At 39.8% G+C, this 23,281-nt stretch overlaps 1 long non-coding RNA gene across 1 annotated transcript in view; it reads right to left on the reverse strand.

The window, feature by feature from the left end:
• Positions 1 to 1,211: 1,211 nt before the first annotated feature.
• The window catches only part of LOC105739430, a 30,781-nt gene continuing 8,711 nt past the window's right edge, over positions 1,212 to 23,281 (reverse strand). Inside the window, exons 2-3 of the long non-coding RNA XR_001115346.1 lie at positions 2,950 to 3,035; positions 1,212 to 1,558 (exon numbers count right to left, since the gene is read on the reverse strand). This is a non-coding gene — a long non-coding RNA (uncharacterized LOC105739430). The remainder of the gene's footprint in view (positions 1,559 to 2,949; positions 3,036 to 23,281) is intronic.

The raw sequence follows: 23,281 nt of genomic DNA on the forward strand, positions 1-23,281 counted from the left end.
AGTCCAGGAGTTCACGACCAGCCGGGCAAAACCCCATCTCTATATTCAAAAAAAAAAAAATACAAAAGTTAGCTAGCCGTGGTGGTATGCACTTGAAGTCCCACCTACTCAAGAGGCTGAAATGGGAGGAATGCTTGAGCCCAGGAGGCGAAGGTTGCAGTGAACTGAGGATGCATCACTGCACTCCAGCCTGGGTGACAGAGCAAGACCCTGTTTCAAAAAAAAGAGAGTGAAAAGCAAACGTTAGGCCGGGTGCGGTGGCTCACACCTGTAATCCCAGCACTTTGAAAGCCGAGGCAGGAGGATCACGAGGTCAGGAGATTGAGACCATCCTGGTTAACACGGTGAAACCCCGTCTCTACTAAAAAAAACAAAAAATTAGCCGGGCATGGTGGTGGGCGCCTGTAGTCCCAGGTACTCGGGAGGCTGAGGCAGGAGAATGGTGTGAACCTGGGAGGCGGAGCTTGCAATGAGCCGAGGTTGCGCCCCTATGCTCCAGCCTGGCCTACAGAGCGAGGAAAGAAGGAAAGAAAGAAAAAGAAAAAGAAAGAAACAGAGAGAGAGAGAGAAGGCAAGCAAGGAAGGAAGGAAGGAGAGAGAGAGAGAGAAAGAAAGAGAGAGAGAGAGAGAGAGAAAGAAAGGAGAAAAGAAAGGAAGGAAGGAAGGAAAGAAAGAAAAAGAAAGAAGACAGGAAGAGAAAAGCAAAGGTTAACATTATGCCATATTCGAGGCCATATTCGAGGCAAGGAGTATCAAAGTGCTTGTTTAATATGGTGAAAAACTACACATCTTAAAAGGAGAGCAAAAAATATTTTTGCCGGGTGTGGTGGCTCACACCTGTAATCCCAGCACTTTGGGAGGCCGAGGCGGGTGGATCACGAGGTCAGGAGATCGAGACCATCTTGGCTAACACAGTGAAACCACATCTCTACTAAAAATACAAAAAATTAGCCAGGCGCGGTGGCAGGCGCCTGTAATCCCAGCTGCTCCGGAGGCTGAGGCAGGGGAATGGCATGAACTCAGGGGGCAGAGCTTGCAGTGAGCCGAGATAGCGCCACTGCAGTCCAGCCTGGGAGAAAGAGCACGACTCTGTCTCAAAAAAAAAAAAAAAAAAAAAAAAAAAAAAATATATATATATATATATATATATAATTTTTTTTTTTTTTTAAAGTCAGCCTTAAATTTACCAAAAAGAACCCAACTAGGAGATGGAAAAATCTAATACAATTTTATTATTAATAGTTATCTACTGCCACTTACCAATTACCACCCCAAAACTCAATGGCTTAAAAGAACAAACATTTCTTTTCACAGTTTTCATGAGCCAAGAACCTGAGAGAAGCTTAGCTGGGTGATTCTGGCTCAGGTTTTGCCGTCTAGAGACTTGGCAGGTGCTAGAGGGTCCCCTTCCTAACTGTCTCATGCGGCTGTTTTCTGGAGGCTTTCATTCCTCATGACTGCTCGCAGAATCATCTTGTGGATCTCACTGCAGAGCTGGTGAGTAGCTTCACAATAGGGTAGTTGGCTTCCCTCAGAGTCAGTGATCCAAGAGTGCAAGCTGGGGGGAATCGGGATGCTTTTGATATGCTAGTCACATACCCTTACTTACACTGTATTTTATGCATTAGAAGAGAATCATAAAGGCCACGCATGGTGGCTCACACCTGTAATCCTATCACTTTGGAAGGCCAAGGCAGGAGGATTGTTTGAGGCCAGGAGTTCACGACCAACCTGGCCAACATAGCGAGACGTCATCTCTATAAACAATTTAGTTAAGAAGAATCATCAAGTCCAGCCCACACTCAGGAGGAGGGGAATTAGCCTCTGCCCTTTGGAGGAAGAATGTCGAAGAATTTGTGGACACATTTTTAAATCATCATATGATAACTTTAAAAACTGTGAGAGGTGACTGGCAGGAAGGGCTTGGGAGGAGCACCAATTTCTAGAACAGAACAGAGAAACCAGATACACAGGAAGGCTCAGCTCCTACCTTTATTTCTGCTGGCCCCAGAAACAGTACAAGACAGTCAACAAAATCTGGAAGATTCTTACCAAAGCCTCCAAATCAAAACAGAATATACTTACTGAGTGCGTATGTGTATCTCTCTCATCTTCTGACTGAGAAATGATGGGAATGAATGCTGGAGGAAAAGGGATAAATAGAGAAGTGAGCAATGGCTCTGATGCTCTGAAAAGTATAGAAGGCTCCAGCGTTCCAGACTGAATCGGGAAAACAATCCAAAACCCCCGAATAATACCAACACTTTTGGGGCCCTGCCCAAACCACCTCAGCATTCACAATTCCTATATCTGGTTTTTGAGCTTCCAACTGCAAACACCTACAGCTGAGGGTTTTTTTTTGTTTTGTTTTGTTTTTGAGACAGAGTCTCGCTCTCTCACCCAGCCTGGAGTGCAGATGGCATGATCTTGGTTCACTGCAACCTCCACCTCCCAGATTCAAGTGATTCTCCTGCCTCAGCCTCCCAAGTAGCTAGGACTACAGGCACGTACCACTACATCCAGCTAATTTTTTGTATTTTTAGTAGATATGGGGTTTCACCATGTTGGCCAGGCTGGTCTTGAACTCCTGACCTTGAGTGATCCGCCTACCTTGGTCTGTCAAAGTGCTGGAATTACAGGCAAGAGCCACCACACCCAGCCTCTGAGGGTTCTTTTGATCAGCAGAGCCCATTTGGCCTCTTGTGGGGCAGGCAGAAGGTGCTGGGAAGTTAATGCCTCCTGCTAGCAATGCTCAACCACTGACTGACAACAGGTGGGATAAATATCCAATTTCTCCACTCTCAATTGCAGTAACTCTGATATGTGTTCTGCACTGCCTCCCAGAGTTCCTTGGTGGGATTGAGCTGCTCCTATGGCCCACAAAGTAACCTTTTACTGGCACACCCTTTACTGGCTTCCTTTCCTTCCCTTCTTCACTTTTCCACTCACCTACCAGTGCTTCCTGGGACTTTCTCCCAAATAAACTGCTTCCACTCACTTTCTTGTCTCAGGTTCTGCTTCTGAGATAACCCAATCTAAGAACGAATGAAAAGAACAGAATACATGCTGAAATGGGAAGTATGAACCCAGATATAGAACAATTAACAAAATCCCAGAAGACAGAATAGATTCCAGGTAATATGAAAGATAGCATACCCATGATTATCTGTAGTATGTTTCCACTTTTATAAAAGTGTCAACCTAAATAACAGAGACACTCTCTAAAAGAAAATTATACATATTCAGGAATAAAGCATTGCAATGGGAATGTGTATGCCATGTAAACTATATGCATATTCAAGGAGCTAAAGGAAGACACAGGCTTTTAAATGAAAAATGAGGACGATTACATAGTTGTTTTGAGATAATTTTCCTTGGGTTACAAGGATCAATAACAAGGGTGACACCAGTCCAAGTTTGGACAGGCAGTTGGGGGCAGATATTCTTGCAGAACTATTTTTTGTGTAAGGTTGTGATGGCCTTTGTGCAACGTTTTTGTCACCGAGTATTTATGCATGTGAATCCTTCTCTTCATGGCCTTCCTTGGCTTTATTTGTCAGAGTTTTTGTTGTTGTTTTTTTTAAACACAAGTGACTATTTATATTCTGACAACTTTTACAGAAGTATTCCACTCTTGTTCTTCAACAAGCCAGCCAGCCATCTATTTGTCTATCTTTTATTCATCCATCTGTAGACATGCATAGAAATATGTCTAGGCACATGGATTCTGCCATGCTGCCATGGCTTCTGGCACCCCCTATGAAGGACTTTGGCTGATACCACTCATTGGAGTGTTGTGGCCAGTAGACCAAGAACACCTTGGCTCCTCCAGTGCAGCAGGTTCCTAATTTCAAAGGGCCAGAGAACAAAGACAGGGACCTGGTACCAGCCCAACAAAGCTAGAACATGCAGACCAGGAGTGCTGACCTGGGCCTTGGTTCCCTAAAATCTTCCAGAAATGAACTCAGTTGACTGAACCCACCTTTTACCACAATCAAACCCCCAAGGGCATCAAAGAAGATAAAAAGGAAAAAAAAACATTCAAAGGACAGCAACTTCAAACATTGAAGGATCACCAGCCTAGCCTACAGAGATGAGAAAGAACCAGCTCAAGAACTCTGGCAACTCAAAGAGTCAGAGTGTTTTCTTAGCTCCAAATAATCACACTAGTCCCCCTGTTCTTAACCAATCTGAAGTGACTGAAATGACAGACATAAATATTATTCAGATTATGGATAGGAATGAAGATCATTGACATTCAGGAGAAAGTCAAAACCCAGTCCAAAAAAAATCTAAGGAACACAATAAAATGACACAGGACAGTAAAGATGAAATGGCCATTTTAGGAAAGAACCAAACGGATCTGATAGAACTGAAAAACTCACTTCAAGAATTTCATAATACAATCACAAGTATTTACAGCAGAATCAACGAAACTGAGGAAAGAATCTTAGAGCTCAAAGACCAGTTCTCTGAAATAAATCAGTCAGACAAAAATAAATAAAAAATAATAAAGAAGAATGAAGAAAATTTCTGAAAAATATGGGATTATGTAAAGAGACCAAATGTACGATTCATTGGCATCCCTGAAAGAAAGGAAGAGAAAGCAAGCAAGTTGGAAAACATATTTGAGAATATCATCCATGAGAATGTCCCCAAGCGCAGCAGAGAGGCCAACATTCAAATTCAGGAAATGCAGAGAACCCCTGCAAGATACTATACAAGATGATCATCAACAAGACACACAGTCATCAGATTCTCCAAGGTCAAAATTAAAGACAAAATGTTAAAGGCAGCTAGAGAGAAAGGTCAGGTCACCTGCAAAGGGAACCCCATCAAGCTAAAAACAGACCTTTCAGCAGAAATGCTACATGCCAGAAGAGATTGGGGGCCTATATTTAATATTCATAAAGAAAAGAAATTCCAACCAAGAATTTCACATCCAGCCAAACTAAGCTTCATACGTGAAAGAGAGATAAAATCCTTTTCAGACAAGTAAATGCTAGGGGGATTGGTTACCGTTAGACTTATTTTACAAGAGGTCTTTAAGGGAGTGCTAAATTTCAAAAGGAAAGAGCATTACTGGCTACCACAAAAATACACTTAAGTATATAGGCCATTGACACTACAAAGCAGCCACACAATTAAGTCTGCATAACAACCAGCTAACAACATGATGATGGGATCAAATCTTTACATGTCAATATTAACCTTGAATGTAAACAGGCTAAATGCCCCAATTTAAAGGCAGAATGACAAGTTGGATAAAGAAGCAAGAACCAACTGTGTGCTGTCTTCAAGAGACTCATCTCAAATGCAAGGACACCCATAGCCTCAAAGTAAAGGGATGGAGAAACAATTACCAAGCAAAGAAAAAACAGAAAAAAAGCAGAGATTTCCACTGTAATTTCAGACAAAACAGACATTAAACCAACAATGGTGAAAAAGACAAGAAGGGCATTACAACAATGGTCAAAAAAGACAAAGAAGGGCATTACATAATGGTAAAAGGTTCAATTCAACAAGAAGACCTAATTATCCTAATTACATATGCACTCAACACAGGATGACCCAGATTCATAAAGCAAGTTCTTACAGACCTATGGAGAGACTTAGAACCCACACACACAATAAATAGAGACATCAACACCCCACTGACAGTATTAGACAGATCATCAAGACAGAAAACTAACAAAGATATTCAGGACCTGAGCTTGACACTTGACCAAATGGGCCTAACAGACATGTACAGAACTCTCTACCCCAAAACAATAGAATATATATAATACACATTCTTCTCTTCGCCATATGGCACATACTCTAAAATTGACCAACAATCAAACATAAAACCATCCTCAGCAAATGCAAAAGAACCAAACTCATACCAAACACACTCTCAGACAACAGCATAATAAAAACAGAAATCAAGACTTTAAAAAAATCACTCAAAACCATGCAATTACAAGGGAATTAAGCAACCTGCTCCTGAATGACTTTTGAGTAAATAATGAAATTAGGCAGAAATTGAGAAGTTCTGTGAAATTAATGAGAACAAACATACAATGTACCAGAATATCTGGGACACAGCTAAAGCAGTGTTAAGAGGGAAATTTATAGCACTAAATGCCCACATCAAAAAGTTAGAAAGATCTCACTTAACAACCTAACATCACAACTAAAAGAACTAGAGAAGCCAGAGCAAACCAACCCCAAAGCTAGAAGAAGACAAGAAATAACCAAAATCGAAGCTGAACTGAAGTAATTGAGATGTGGAAAAACTATAGAAAAGATAAGTGAATCCAGGAGTTGAATTCTTTGAAAGAATAAATAAGACTGATAGATTGCTAGCTAGACTAACAAAGAAAACATAAGAGAAGAGCCAAATAAAAACAACAAGAAATGACAAAGGGGACATTAACGCTAACCCAACAGAAATACAAAAAAAATCCTGACAGAGTGCTATGAACACCTCTATGCACACAAACTAGAAAACCTAGAAGAAATTGATAAACTCCTGGAAATATGCCAAGATTGAACCAGGAAGAAATTGAATCCCTGAACCAAACAATAGCGAGTTCTAAAATTGAATCGGTAAAAACAAAAAGCCTACCAACATAAAAAACCCAAGACTAGACGGAATCACGGACAAATTCTACCAGACATATAAAGAAGAGCTGGTACCATTCCTTCTAAAACTGTTCCCAAAACATGAGGAGAAAGGACTGTTCCCTAACTCATCCTAAGGGGCTAGTATCATACTGATACCAAAACCTGGCAGAAACACACAGACACATACAAAAACATCAGGCAAAAGATGAACATAGATGCAAAAATCCTCAACAAAATACTACAAAAACAAATCTAGCAGCACATCAGAAAGCTACTCCACCACGATCAAGTATGCTTTACCCCTGGGATGCCAGGTTTCAACATATGCAGATCAATAAAATTCATGTTGAACCCAAAAAGAGCTGGAATAGCCAAGGCAATCCTAAGAAAAAAAAAAGCCAGTGTCATTTCACTATTTACATTTCAAACTATACTACAAGGCTACAGTAACCAAAACAGCACAGTACTGCTACAAAAATAGATACATAAATCAATGGAACAGAATACAGAGCCCAGAAACTATGTCACACACCTACCATCATCTGATATTCGACAAAATCGACAAAAACAAGCAATGGGGAAAGGACTCCCTATTCAATAAATCATGCTAGGATAACTGGCTAGCCATAAGCAGAAGACTGAAACTGGGCCCCTTTCTTACACCATATACAAAAATCAACTCAAGATGGATTAAAGATTTAAATGCAAAATCTAAAACTATAAAAAACCCTGGGTGACAACCTAGGAAATACCATTCTGGACATAGGCCCCAGCAAAGATTTCATGATGAAGATGCCAAAAGCAATTGCAACGAAAACAAAAATTGACAAATGGGACCTAATTAAGCTAAAGAGCAGCTATGAACAGAGTAAACAGCCTACAGAATGTAAGAAAATATTTGCAAACTATATATCTGACAAAGGTCTAATATCCAGAATCTATAAGGAACTTGAACAAATTAACAGGAAAAAATAAAAAATCCCATTAAAAAGTCAGATGAAGAGACACTTTTCAAAAGAAGTCATACATGCAGTCAAAGGGCATATGAGAAGATGCTCAACATTACTAATCATTAGAGAAATGCAAATCAAACCCACAAGGATACTATCTTGCACTAGTTAGAATGGCTATTATCAAAAAGTAAAAAATTACAGATGCTGCAGGGGTTTCAGAGAAAAGACAACACTTAAAAAAAAAAAAAGAAAAGAGAACACTTATACATGCTGATGGAGATGTAAGTTAGTTCAGCCATTGTGGCAAGCAGTGTGATGATCTCTCAAAGAACTTAAAACAGAATTACCATTTGATCCAACAATCTCATTAATGGGTATATACCTGATATGGTTTTGCTGTGTCCTCACCCAAATCTCAACTTGAATTATATCTCCCGGTATTCCCACATGTTGTGGGAGGGACCCAGAGGGAGGTAATAGAATCATGGAGGCCAGTGTTCCCCATGCTATTCTCATGATAGTGAGTAAGTCTCACAAGGTCTGATGGGTTTATCAGGGATTTCTGCTTTTGCTTCTTCCTCATTTTCTCTTGCCGCTGCCATGTAAGAAATGCCTTTTGCCTCCCACCATGATTCTGAGGCCTCCCCAGCCATGTGGAACTATAAGTCCAATTAAATCTCTTTTTCTTCCCAGTCTCAGATATGTCTTTATCAATAGCATGAAACAGACTAATACAATACCCAAAGGAATATAAATAGCTCTATTATACCATAAAGACTTGTGCATGCATATGTTTATTGCAGCACTATTCACAATAGCAAAAACATGGAATCAACCTAAATGACCATCAGTGATAGACTGGATAATTAAAATGTGGTACATATACACTATAGAATACCACACAGCCATAAAAAAAAATGAGATCATGTCCTTTGCGGCAACATGAATGGAGCCAGAGGTAATTATCCTAAGTGAACTAACACAGGAACAGAATATCACATGTTGTCACTTATAAGTGGGAGTTAAACATTGAATACACATGGACACAAAGAAGAGAACAACAGATATTGGGGCCTGCTTGAGGATGTAGGGTGGGAGGAGGGAGAGATGGAAAAACTACCCATCAGGAACTATGCTTATTACCTGGGTGACAAAATAATCTGTACACCAAAGCTCCGTGACACACAATTACCTGTATAATAAACCTGCACATGTACCCCTGAACCTAAAAGTTTTAAAAAAATAAAATTAAATAAGTAAATAAAAGAAGAGAGAGAAAGATGTCTGAAGTCATTTCTTATATTAAGCCTAATCATGTCTACATGGTGCAATCTGGGCTGTTTTTAACCTTCGCATTTGTTCTTTTTCATTATACACATTCTCTGTAATAAGCATGTACCATTTTTAAAACAACAATAATGATTGTTTTCTTTAAAAAGCAAAATTTGAGGGAGTGGAAAATGTAGATGTTGGTCAAACGGAACAAACTTGCAGTTATAAGATGAATAATTTCTGGGGACCTAATGTATAGCATGGTAACTATAGTTAGTAATAATGTATTGTGTACTTGAAATTTACTGAGTGGATCTTAAGTATTTTCACCACAAAAAAAAGTAACTATGTGAGGTGGCAGATATGTTAATCAGCTTAGTTGTGGCAATCATTTCACAGTGCATATGTATATCAAATCATCGCTTCGTACACCTTGAATATATACAATTTGTATTTGTCAACTATGCCTCAATAAAGCAGAAAAAAAAGCAAAAAAGGTTAGAAATAATTATGCCAAGAGGTAAGAGTAGTTCATTCCAGATGGTGAGAATTTAGGTGATTGTGACTTTCTTTTATGACTTTCCGTATCTTTAATAAGAAGCTGTTTATTTTTTCTTCCTCATTCCTATCAAATCAGTCATGATTTTTAAAATCAGTAATGATGAGAGACCACAAAATAGGCAGTTTTACATGTCACAAGGTAGAAGGAGGTTGCTTTAAAGCGGTAAGTTGGCAAAACTTTTCAGGAAGGTAAATTAACAATATAATCAGAGGTCTTCAAAACCTTTGTGCTTTTAATCCAGTAATTCTTCTATGTATTTAGCTTAAGGCAGTGTTTCCCAAAGGTTGGTCCCAATATCAGAATCACTCCGGCCCCACCAAAGACATCTGAATCAATATATCTGGGGCTGAGATCTTGGAATTGTACATTAACAAGTTCTCCTGATAATACTTATATATACTAAGGCTTAAGCCCTACTGGCCTGGCGAAATGAGATTCATTCATTAATGTTTATTCTCTACTAAGAATCAGGCTCTGTCCCCTGCACTGGGGACATAGCTGTAAATAACACAGAAAAAGTCCTTTGACTCATGTATTTTTTTAGTTTGTTTGTTTTTGAGGCAGAGTGTTGCTCTGTTGCCCAGGCTGGAGTGCAGTGGCGTGACCTTGTCTCACTGCAACCCCCGCCTCCTGGGTTCAAGTGATTCTCCTGCCTCAGCCTCCTGAGTAGCTGGAACTACAGGCACACACTGCCACGCCTAGCTAATTTTTTGTATTTTAGTAGAGAAGGGATTTCACCGTGTTGCCCAGGCTGGTCTCAAACTCCTGAGCTCAGGCAATCCGCCCATCTCAGCCTCCCAAAATGCTAGGATTACAGGCATGAGCCACCACACCCAGCCTGTTTCTAATTTTTTTAACTAAAAAATTTAACATAAATGTATGGATTGTATTAATATTTATTTCAAAAATAAGAAGTAATGGTAATATTCAATGCTATTCCGAAGAATGGCAAGGGGACACCTTCATTATGTGTTGTCAGATGAAAATAGTTATGATCTCTTTTTTAAAAATACACATAAGCGTTAATTAAAAGACTAAAGGGTAATATATATACACAAAAATATTAATATTAATTTTGGTTATCTCTGAAAAACATGATTATAGGTTATTTCTGTTTCCTTCTTTGTTGTTTTTGGTATTTTCTAAATTATTGGAATAAACATGAATTACTGACATAATCAGAAAAATATATAATGTTTAAAGAGGTTGATTTAAACACTAGAGAGAATAGGAAATTTCCAATGCTAGGTCTATCTTTTAAAATATGTTTTGATTTAACAATATTAGCACACAGGTACTTTTCTTACTGACCTGAAGCTTAGAACATTCTATTCCCATTTTGGTAGCTATTCATTTTCAATTTCAATCTTAAGGAGGTAAGCTTTTAAATTCTCTATGAAAGGAGAGCTCAAGAAGATTCTTAACATTTAATTTTTCTTTTTTAGATTTTTAGTATTCATTGCTTTCTTTGGCTTTTTGTGTGTTTGTTTTTGAGACAGAGTCTAGCTCTGTCACCCAAGCTGGAGTGCAGTGGTGCTATCACACCTCACTGCAGCCTCGCTCTCCCAGGCTCAAGCGATTCTCTGGCCTCATCCTCCTGACTAGCTGGGACCACAGACACGCATCACCTTGCCTGGACAATTTTTTTTTTAAGACACCAGGACTCCCTATGTCACCCAGGCTGGTCTTGAACTCCTGGGTTCAAGCAATCCTCCTGCCTTGGCCTCCCAAAGTGTTGGGATTACAAATGTGAGCCACTGGACTTGGTCTCTTCCTTGGATTTCAAATATAATACATAATTGTCATGTAAAAATATTAGAGAAATATAGACTAGAGAAAGAGAAAGCCATAATTCCAGCTCTTCTCCACCTGTAAGAAAACCACTTTAAACGGATGGGTTATGTCCTTCCAGATTATTTTCCAGATACTTATGTATGTATTATGTATTCTTTATATCCAGTCATGTGTCACTTAACAACAGGGATAGTTCTGAGAAATGAATGTATCCCTGCTGAAGGAATACATTCTTCATTCTGAGAAATTAAGCAATTTCATCATTGTGTGAACATAATGGAGTACACTTACACAAACTAAAATGGTATAGCCTACTGCACACCTAGACTACATATATATAATCTAATTCTCCTGGGCTATATATAGCTGTATATATGGATAGAGTCTATTTTTCCTAGGCTACAAACCTGTACAGCATGTTACTGTGCTGAATACTGTAGGCAATTGTAGCACAATGGTAAGTATTAGTGTATTTAAACATTGAACACATACAATAAAAATGCAGCATAAAATATTTTTTTAAAAAAATGGTGCACTTGTGTAAGGCACTTACCACGAATGGAGCTTACAGGACCAGAAGTTGCTCTGGGTAAGTCAATGAGTAAGTGGCAAGTGACTGTGAAGGTCTAGAACGTTACTGTGTGCTACTGTAGACTTTATAAACACTATATGCTTAGGCCACACTCAATTTATTTTAAAATTTGTTCTTGCTTTAATAATAAATTAGCCTTAGTTTACTGTAACATTTTTACTTTATAAATATTTAAATTTGTAAGCTTTTTGACTCTTCTATGGTACCACTTTGCTTAAAACACTGCTGGACATGGTGGCTCACACTTGTAATCCCAGCACTTTGGGAGGCTGAGGCGGGAGGATCGCTTGTGCCCAGGAGTTCTAGACCAGCCTGGGAAACATAGTAAAACCCCATCTCTAAAAAATAAAATTAACCCACACATACAAACAGAAACATTGTACAGCTGTACAAAAATATTTTCTATCCTTATTTTATAAGCTTTTTTCCTTTTTTTTTTTTTAACTTTTTAAGCTTTTGTTAAAAACTAAGACACAAACATACACATCAGCCTAGGTCTAAGCAGGGTCAGGATCATCAATATCAGTGTCTTCCTTTTCCACATCTTGTCCCACTGGAAGGTCTTCAGAGGCAATAACACACATAGAGTTGTCATCTCCCGTGACAACAATGCCTTCTTCTGGAATACCTTGTGAAGGACCTGTCTGAGGCTGTTTTACAGTTAATTTTTTTCTTTTTTTTTTTTTTTTTTGGAGACGGAGTCTCTCTCTGGTGCCCAGGCTGGACTGCAGTGGCACGATCTCGGCTCACTGCAACTCTACCTTCCAGGTGCAAGCGATTCTCCTGCGTAACTGGGATTACAGGTGCGTGCCACCATGCTCGGCTAATTTTTGTATTTTTAGTAGAGACGGGGTTTAACCATGTTAGTCAGGCTGGTCTCAAACTCCTGACCTCAAGTGATCCACCTGCCTTCGCCTCCCAAAGTGCTGGGAATACAGGCATGAGCCACTGCTCCCTGCCTACAGTCAACCTTTTAATACATATAACTAGAAGGAGCAGACTCCAAAATAACGATAAAAAGTGTAATACGGTAAACACATAAACCAGTAACAGTTGTTTATTATCATTATCAAGTATTATACGGTACATAATTGTATTGCTATACTTTGTGTATGACTCATAGTGCAGTAGGTTTGTTTACACCAGCATCACCACAAGCAGATGAGCAATGCTTTGTGTGAAGACACTATGATGGCTGCCACATTACTAGGCAATAGGAATTTTCAGCTCCATTATATTTTTGGATCACTGTTGTATATGTGGTTCATCATTAACCAAAAATATTATGTGGCACATGAGTGTATAAACATACACACACCCATATGCACATACATGTATACATATATAATTTTATTTACTTTGATACTTTACACACTGTTTGGACTTTGCTATTTCCTTTTACCAAACATTTTAGATCTCTTTCCATGTCATGTTATAGAGATGTACACCATCCTTGTAATGACCGTAGTATACAGTTACGTTGGATGCAAATATCTTGATTTAATTAAATAATTCCTCTCACTTACACATCATATTTTATAATATTATTGCTGGTGTGTAAGAAACCTATTGATTTTGGTATGTTTATAGCCATTCCTGACTTTCTTACTGATATCTCTCATTAGATCTCATTGTTTTTCTTTGCCTTAAATTTTCTAGAAGGCAATCATATCATTTAAAGATCATGATATTTTTTATTATTTCTTCTCAATATCGCCTATTTTATTTCTTCCTATTGTCTTATGCTTTGGGTAAGAGCATAAGACTCTTACTCTTCGGGTTAGAGCATAAGACTCATATCACTCCAGAAGAGTGAGTGATAAATGTCGCCAAGCATGACCATCTGTATAATTTAGGTAAAAGTTGATATTTTGGGTTCTAGAATTATCGAGAGAGCTAAGTGATCTCATTAACTTGTGCAGACCTGGCCTGAGTGTGCTTGTTCTCAAACACCACCTGCTTTCACATAAACTTATAATACACTTTGCAGATAGAGGGGTAGAATGAACCTGTTCAATTGCAGACTGCAAAGTCAGAATGAGGAGGTGGTAGGGTGCGCTATTGTAGGTGGATCTAATTTTCGGTTTTCCATCTTATACATAATCTTGTTCTATACCCAATTTCCTTTTTCTGCCACCTTCAATCATGAAGTAAAAGAATTAAGAATCCTCCTTTTCTACTGTTTTCATATCTGTCCTATCCCCAGACAGCTCTACTTGCAACTGGATGGTGATAACTTAGGAAGGTAGAGCTGATTCATCAAGTAGCGAAGGGCTTACGTGAATACCTAATATCTTTCTAAGTCTTGGTGACTGGGATAACTATTCGGTGGGATTACTGATATTATTAAGTCCCTCTAGAAAGTTGCTTTAAATTGAGTGAGGGGAGGGCAGTTTCATTTTTAAAAATTATTTCCACTTGATCTAAAAATCAGGCTAGCAAGCCGGACTTTTTATGGCTTTCGGTGGGTTGCAGGGAGGAAGCAAAGAGTGTTTGAGGTCAGCACAATACTGTCAATACCCAAGTTGGAAAGCTATGCTGTTTTTACTTAGTCTCGTCTTGTTCTTAGTAATTGCTTCCTTTCAACCATAAAGTTGTTTAGTGTAGGAGATATATTCCAAGGCTTCTCTTTATATTCACTGCTGCAAGATCCCATTTTAGCATAATTACAGTCTTGGAATTGAAGAGACAGGCTCACTCTATCTAGCTATGCAGCTGGCTTTCTCAAATGACAATACGATGCTCACCAGCTTAGCAACATCCAAGACTGTGAGCGAGGGGAGGCCCTCATGCTGAAATTTTGCCCTTGCTTTGTCTGTATTTCCTCTGTGAAAATGGAGAAATGGTTTAGAATTTTTAAAAGCACAAAGTTTTTAATTCTCTGAGAGCTTTTAAAGGGACACACTGAGTTCCAAATGCAGATTTCCAAATCCCAAATCAGAGAATATTCATACTTACATCTCAAATAGGTATTACTGAGAAAAAAGATTTTGCAGTGCTTTTCTCCTTCTTCTTACAATCTTTTCTTTCTGAGAGAAGGCTAAATAAAATCTAAGCCAGGCGCAGTGGCTCACACCTGTAATCCCAGCACTTTGGGATGCCGAGGACAGCAGATCACTTCAAGTCAGAAGTTCAAGACCAGCCTAGCCAACATGGTAAAACACCGTCTCTACTAAAAATACAAAAATTAGCCAGGCGTGGTGGCAGGTGCCTGTAATTCCAGCTACTCAGGAGGCTGAGGCAGAAGAACCACTTGAACCCAGGAGGCAGAGGTTTCAGTGAGCCGAGATCGTGCCATTGCACTCCAGCCTGGGCAACAAGAGTGAAACTCCATCTCAAAAAAAAAAAAGGACTAAATAAAGTCCAAATTTGCATACCTCCTTTACCTATAGATGATTCCACATTCAACTTTACTTGAAGTTATTTTCATGATTTGAAATAATTAATACCTTGTTCACAATAAGTTGTTCACATTCAACCCTCAGTTATCAAGAGACTTAAGTTTACATCTACACTGATTTATCTTCTTCTCAAGAAGACCCGGGCCTCTCTTTTCTTCTACTCAGCTTGCCCAGATGTATTGCCTCCTGCCCCCAAGTTCTGTTTGTCCTTCCTTCACACAAATTCCCGCACCCTTCCCCTTTCTACCGCAATTATCACAGCCTCAGTTTAGCTCTCTATATCTACTTTCCAAACTATTAAAAAAGCTTCCTAAATGATCCTTCAACTTCTAGGCTCTGCCTATCCACACTCTTTTAAAGATAGGATCAGCCTGTATGTAGCACCATTTAAACAGAAATGAACAAAAGACTTAAAAACTATCCATACATAACAGGTGCGAAAATGAGCACTTGGAATACACAGATTTTGAAAGACACTCTCAGGAATGGACTTTCTGCCCTATTCAAACTGATGTTTCCCTGAGACAGGTTCCATACAGCAGCAGTTTTCAAATTTGGGGTGGGGAGGGGGAGTTTTTTGGGTTTTTTTTTTTTTTTTTTTTTGCCCTCCAGAAAAGATTCGAAGTGTTTGGAGACATTTTTTATTGTTACAATTGGGGTGAAGGAGGGAGTTACTGGTATCTAGTATGTAGAGGCCAGGGAAGATGCTAAGCATCCTAAAATGTACAGGAAGGCTCCCACAATAAAAAGTGCACAGTACACACATTTACTGGGGGTGGAGCCAAGATGGCCGAATAGGAACAGCTCCGGTCTCCAGCTCCCAGCCCCAGCGACACAGAAGACGGGTGATTTCTGCATTTCTGCTTGAGGTACTGGTTTCATCTCACTAGGGAGTGCCTAACAGTGGGTGCAGGACAGTCGGTGAAGCGCACTGTGCGCGAGCCGAAGCAGGGCGAGGCATTGACTCACTCGGGAAGCGCAAGGGGTCAGGGAGTTCCCCTTCCTAGTCAAAGAAAGGGGAAGCAGACGGCACCTGGAATATCGGGTCAGTCCCACCCTAACTGCGCTTTTCCAACGGGCCTGGAAAACGGCACACTAGGAGATTGTGTCCCGCACCTGGCTCGGACGGTCCTATGCCCACGGAGTCTCGCTAATTGCTAGCACAGCAGTCTGAGATCAAGCTGCGAGGCGGCAGCGAGGCTGGGGGAGGGGCGCCCGCCATTGCCCAGGCTTGCTTAGGTAAACAAAGCAGCCAGGAAGCTCGAACTGGGTGGAGCCCACCACAGCTCAAGGAGGCCTGCCTGCCTCTGTAGGCTCCACCTCTGGGGGCAGGGCACAGACAAACAAAAACTCTGCAAGAACTTCCACAGACTTAAATGTCCCTGTCTGACTGACAGCTTTGAAGAGAGTAGTGGTTCTCCCAGCACGCAGCTGGAGATCTGAGAACGGTCAGACTGCCTCCTAAAGTGGGTCCCTCACCCCTGAGCAGCCTAACTGGGAGGCACCCCCCCAGTAGGGACAGACTGACACCTCATTCAACCCGGTACTTCTCTGAGACAAAACTTTCAGAGGAACTATCAGACAGCTGAATTTGTGGTCTCACGAAAATCCGCTGTTCTGCAGCCACCGCTGCTGACACCCAGCCAAACAGGGTCTGGAGTGCACCTCTAGTAAACTCCAACAGACCTGCAGCTGAGGGTCCTGTCTGGTAGAAGGAAAACTAACAAACAGAAAGGACATCCACACCAAAAACCCATCTGTACATCACCATCATCAAAGACAAAAAGTAGATAAAACCACAAAGATGGGGAAAAAACAGACCAAAAAAACTGGAAACTCTAAAAAACAGAGCACCTCTCCTCCTCCAAAGGAACGCAGTTCCTCACCAGCAACGGAACAAAGCTGGATGGAGGATGACTTTGATGAGTTGAGAGAAGAAGGCTTCAGACGATCAAACTACTCTGAGCTACGAGAGGAAATTTGAAACAACAGCAAAGAAGTTAAAAACTTTGAAAAAAAATTAGAAGAATGGATAACTAGAATAACCAATGGAGAGAAGGGCTTCAAGGAGCCAATGGAGCTGAAAGCCAAGTTTCGAGAACTACGCGAAGATTGCAGAAGCCTCAGTAGCAGATGTGATCAACTGGAAGAAAGGGTATCGCTGATGGAAGATGAAATGAATGAAATGAAGAGAGAAGGGAAGTTTAGAGAAAAAAGGATAAAAAGAAATGAACAAAGCCTCCAAGAAATTTGGGACTATGTGAAAAGACCAAACCTACGTCTGATTGGTGTACCTGAAAATGATGGGGAGAATGGAACCAAGTTGGAAAACACTCTGCAAGATATTATCCAGGAGAACTTCCCCAATCTAGCAAGGCAGGCCAGCATTCAGATTCAGGAAATACAGAGAACGCCACAAAGATACTCCTCGAGAAGGGCAACTCCAGGACACATTATTGTCAGATTCACCAAAGTTGAAATGAAAGAAAAAATGTTAAGGGCAGCCAGAGAGAAAGGTCAGGTTACCCACAAAGGGAAGCCCATCAGACTAACAGCTGATCTCTCAGCAGAAACTCTACAAGCCAGAAGAGAGTGGGGGCCGATATTCAACATTCTTAAAGAAAAGAATTTTCAACCCAGAATCTCCTATCCCGCCAAACTAAGCTTCATAAGTGAAGGAGAAATAAAACACTTTACAGACAAGCAAATGCTGAGTGATTTTGTCACCACCAGGCCTGCCCTAAAAGAGCTCCTGAAGGAAGCACTAAACATGGAAAGGAACAACCGGTACCAGCCACTGCAAAAACATGCCAAATTGTAAAGACCATCGAGCTAGGAAGAAACTATAGCAACTAACGAGCAAAATAACCAACTAACATCATAATGACAGGATCAGATTCACACATAACAATATTAACGTTAAATGTAAATGGGCTAAATGCTCCAATCAAAAGACACAGACTGGCAAACTGGATAAGGAGTCAGGACCCATCAGTGTGCTGTATTCAGGAAACCCATCTCACGTGCAGAGACACACATAGACTCAAAATAAAGGGATGGAGGAAGATCTATCAAGCAACTGGAAAACAAAAAAAGGCAGGGGTTGCAATCCTAGTCTCTGATAAAATAGACTTTAAACCAACAAAGATCAAAAGAGACAAAGAAGGCCATTACATAATGGTAAAGGGATCAATTCATCAAGAAGAGCTAACTATCCTAAATATATATGCACCCAACACAGGAGCACCCAGATTCATAAAGCAAGTCCTGAGTGACCTACTAAGGGACTTAAACTCCCACACAATAATAATGGGAGATTTTAACACCCCACTGTCAGCATTAGACAGATCAACGAGACAGAAAGTTAACAAGGATATCCAGGAATTGAACTCAGCTCTACATAAAGTGGACCTAATAGACATCTACAGAACTCTCCACCCCAAGTCAACAGAATATACATTTTTTTCAGCACCACACCACACCTATTCCAAAATTGACCACATAGTTGGAAGTAAAGCTCTCCTCAGCAAATGTAAAAGAACAGAAATTATAACAAACTGTCTCTCAGACCACAGTGCAATCAAACTAGAACTCAGGATTAAGAAACTCACTCAAAACCGCTCTACTACATGGAAACTGAACAACCTGCTCCTGAATGACTATTGGGTACATAATGAAATGAAGGCAGAAATAAAGATGTTCTTTGAAACCAACGAGAACAAAGACACAACATACCAGAATCTCTGGGACACATTCAAAGCAGTCTGTAGAGGGAAATTTATAGCACTAAATGCCCACAAGAGAAAGCAGGAAAGATCCAAAATTGACACCCTAACATCACAATTAAAAGAACTAGAAAAGCAAGAGCAAACACATTCAAAAGCTAGCAGAAGGCTAGAAATAACTAAAATCAGAGCAGAACTGAAGGAAATAGAGACACAAAAAACCCTTCAAAAAATTAATGAATCCAGGAGCTGGTTTTTTGAAAAGATCAACAAAATTGATGGACCGCTAGCAAGACTAATAAAGAAGAAAAGAGAGAAGAATCAAATAGATGCAATAAAAAACGAAAAAGGGGATATCACCACCGATCCCACAGAAATACAATCTACCATCAGAGAATACTACAAACACCTCTATGCAAATAAACTAGAAAATCTAGAAGAAATGGATAAATTCTTCGACAAATACACCCTCCCAAGTCTAAACCAGGAAGAAGTTGAATCTCTGAATAGAACAATAACAGGTTCTGAAATTGTGGCAATAATCAATAGCTTACCAACCAAAAAGGGTCCAGGACCTGATGGATTCACAGCCGAATTCTACCAGAGGTACAAGGAGGAACTGGTACCATTCCTTCTGAAACTATTCCAATCGATAGAAAAAGAGGGAATCCTCCCTAACACATTTTATGAAGCCAGCATCGTCCTGATACCAAAACCTGGCAGAGACATAACCAAAAAAGAGAATTTCAGACCAATATCCTTGATGAACATTGATGCAAAAATCCTCAATAAAATACTGGCAAACCGAATCCAGCAGCACATCAAAAAGCTTATCCACCAAGATCAAGTGGGCTTCATCCCTGGGATGCAAGGCTGGTTCAACATATGCAAATCAATAAATGTAATCCAGCATATAAACAGAACCAAAGACAAAAACCACATGATTATCTCAATAGATGCAGAAAAGGCCTTTGACAAAATTCAACAACTCTTCATGCTAAAAACTCTCAATAAATTAGGTATTGATGGGACGTATCTCAAAAAATAAGAGCTATCTATGACAAACCCACAGCCAATATCATACTGAATGGGCAAAAACTGGAAGCATTCCCTCTGAAAACGGCACAAGACAGGGATGCCCTCTCTCACCGCTCCTGTTCAACATAGTGCTGGAAGTTCTGGCCAGAGCAATCAGGCAGGAGAAGGAAATAAAGGGTATTCATTAGGAAAAGAGGAAGTCAAACTGTCCCTGTTTGCAGATGACATAATTGTATATCTAGAAAACCCCATTGTCTCAGCCCAAAATCTCCTTAAGCTGATTAGCAACTTCAGCGAAGTCTCAGGATACAAAATTAATGTACAAAAATCACAAGCATTCTTGTACACCAATAACAGACAAACAGAGAGCCAAATCATGAGTGAACTCCCATTCACAATTGCTTCAAAGAGAATAAAATACCTAGGAATCCAACTTACAAGGGATGTGAAGGACCTCTTCAAGGAGAACTACAAACCACTGCTCAATGAAATAAAAGAGGATACAAACAAATGGAAGAACATTCCATGCTCATGGGTTGGAAGAATCAATATCGTGAAAATGGCCATACTGCCCAAGGTAATTTATAGATTCAATGCCATCCCCATCAAGCTACCAATGACTTTCTTCACAGAATTGGAAAAAACTACTTTAAAGTTCATATGGAACCAAAAAAGAGCCCGCATCGCCAAGTCAATCCTAAGCCAAAAGAACAAAGCTGGAGGCATCACGCTACCTGACTTTAAACTATACTACAAGGCTACAGTAACCAAAACAGCATGGTACTGGTACCAAACAGAGACATAGATCAATGGAACAGAACAGAGCCCTCAGAAATGATGCCGCATAGCTACAACTATCTGATCTTTGACAAACCTGACAAAAACAAGAAATGGGGAAAGGATTCCCTATTTAATAAATGGTGCTGGGAAAACTGGCTAGCCATATGTAGAAAGCTGCAACTGGATCCCTTCCTTACACCTTATACAAAAATTAATTCAAGATGGATTAAAGACTTATATGTTAGACCTAAAACCATTAAAATCCTACAAGAAAACCTAGGCAATACCATTCAGGACATAGGCGTGGGCAAGGACTTCATGTCTAAAACACCAAAAGCAATGGCAACAAAAGCCAAAATCGACAAATGGGATCTCATTAAACTAAAGAGCTTCTGCACAGCAAAAGAAACTATCATCAGAATGAACAGGCAACCTACAGAATGGGAGAAAATTTTTGCAACCTACTCATCTGACAAAGGGCTAATATCCAGAATCTATAATGAACTCAAACAAATTTACAAGAAAAAAACAAACAACCCCATCAAAAAGTGGGCAGAGGACATGAACAGACACTTCTCAAAAGAAACATTTATGCAGCCAGAAAACACATGAAGAAATGCTCATCATCACTGGCCATCAGAGAATGCAAATCAAAACCACAGTGAGATATCATCTCACACCAGTTAGAATGGCCATCATTAAAAAATCAGGAAACAACAGGTGCTGGAGAGGATGTGGAGAAATAGGAACACTTTTACACTGTTGGTGGGACTGTCAACTAGTTCAACCATTGTGGAAGTCAGTGTGGCGATTCCTCAGGGATCTCGAACTAGAAATACCATTTGACCCAGCCATCCCATTACTGGGTATATACCCAAAGGACTATAAATCATGCTGCTATAAAGACACATGCACACGTATGTTTATTGCGGCACTATTCACAATAGCAAAGAGTTGGAACCAACCCAAATGTCCAACAACGATAGACTGGATTAAGAAAATGTGGCACATATACACCATGGAATACTATGCAGCCATAAAAAATGATGAGTTCGTGTCCTTTGTAGGGACATGGATGAAACTGGAAAACATCATTCTCAGTAAACTATCGCAAGGACAAAAAACCAAACACCGCATGTTCTCACTCATAGGTGGGAATTGAACAATGAGAACTCATGGACACAGGAAGGGGAACATCACACTCTGGGGACTGTTGTGGGGTGGGGGGAGGGAGGAGGGACAGCATTAGGAGATACACCTAATGCTAAATGACGAGTTAATGGGTGCAGGAAATCAACATGGCACATGGATACATATGTAACAAACCTGCACATTGTGCACATGTACCCTAAAACCCTAAAGTATAATAAAAAAAAAAAAAAAAAAGTGCACAGTACAAAATCTCAATGGTGCTAAGGTTAAAAAAGTCTGCACATATTCATAAGTAACTGACACATTTTCTCTGCGTTCAATGCGTCCCATCTCCATATAATCAAATCCTATCATTCTCCAAAGCTTGTTTCAACCTCATCTCTCTCAGTTCTCTCTCAAAGTTCCCAAAGCAGTTCTGATGTGTATTACTCCCAGTGGGTCTATCATGCATTATCTTCCTTTGGAGGTATTGTCTGTGTCCCATGTGCCCTATCTTCCCGTACCCTGTCTTGTCAGAGCATGGCTGCAATTCATTGGGCCCATATTCCACCATATTGCCCACAGCACTGACCACAGTGCCTCCCACACATTACACAATTATTTAATACTTGTTATTCAAAGGCGAATCCATCAGCATAGAAACTGAGAACTGAAGTGGTCAGAAAAGAAAATGTGCAGTGCTCAGATTGGGGCAATTAATCTACAACAATCTTACTGAGAGCAGAGAAGGGAAATGGGAATATAGAGAAAGATAGGAATGAGGACCCCAGGATGTACTACCTAGAATAAGAGAATTAGAATGTGTGTTTACTGTGATATGACTTGTTTTACAGGAAAAAAAAAGAATGTGCATTTAATCAGATTTTTTTTTATTGTGGTGAAATACACTCAACTTAAAATTTATCACCTTAACCATTTTTAAGTGTACAGTTGTATGACATTAAGCACATTTATATTGTTGTGCAATCATCACCACCATTCATTTCCAGAACTTTCCAATCTTCCCCATTGAAATTCTGTCTGCACTCAACACAAACTCTGCATTTCCTCCTTCCCCCAACCCCTGGCAACTACCATTCTACTTTCTGCCTCTATGATTTTGTCTCCTCTAGGAAATTCGTTAAAGAGGAATCCCATACAATATTTGTCCTTTTATGATTGACTTATTTCACTTAGCATGTCTTCAAGCTTCATTCATGTTATAGCATGTCAGAATTTTCTTCCTTTTTAAGGCTGAATAATATTTTATTATATGTATATATCACACTTCATTTATTCATTCATCGGTTGACGGACATTTGGGTTACTTCTACTTTTGACTATTGTTGAAATGCTTGTTGTGAATATGAATGTATAAATATTTGTTCAAGTACCTACTTTAACCACACTGTCTTCCACAATGG

Source organism: Nomascus leucogenys, chromosome 2, assembly GCF_006542625.1.
Source record: "Nomascus leucogenys isolate Asia chromosome 2, Asia_NLE_v1, whole genome shotgun sequence".
Lineage (NCBI taxonomy): Eukaryota > Metazoa > Chordata > Mammalia > Primates > Hylobatidae > Nomascus > Nomascus leucogenys.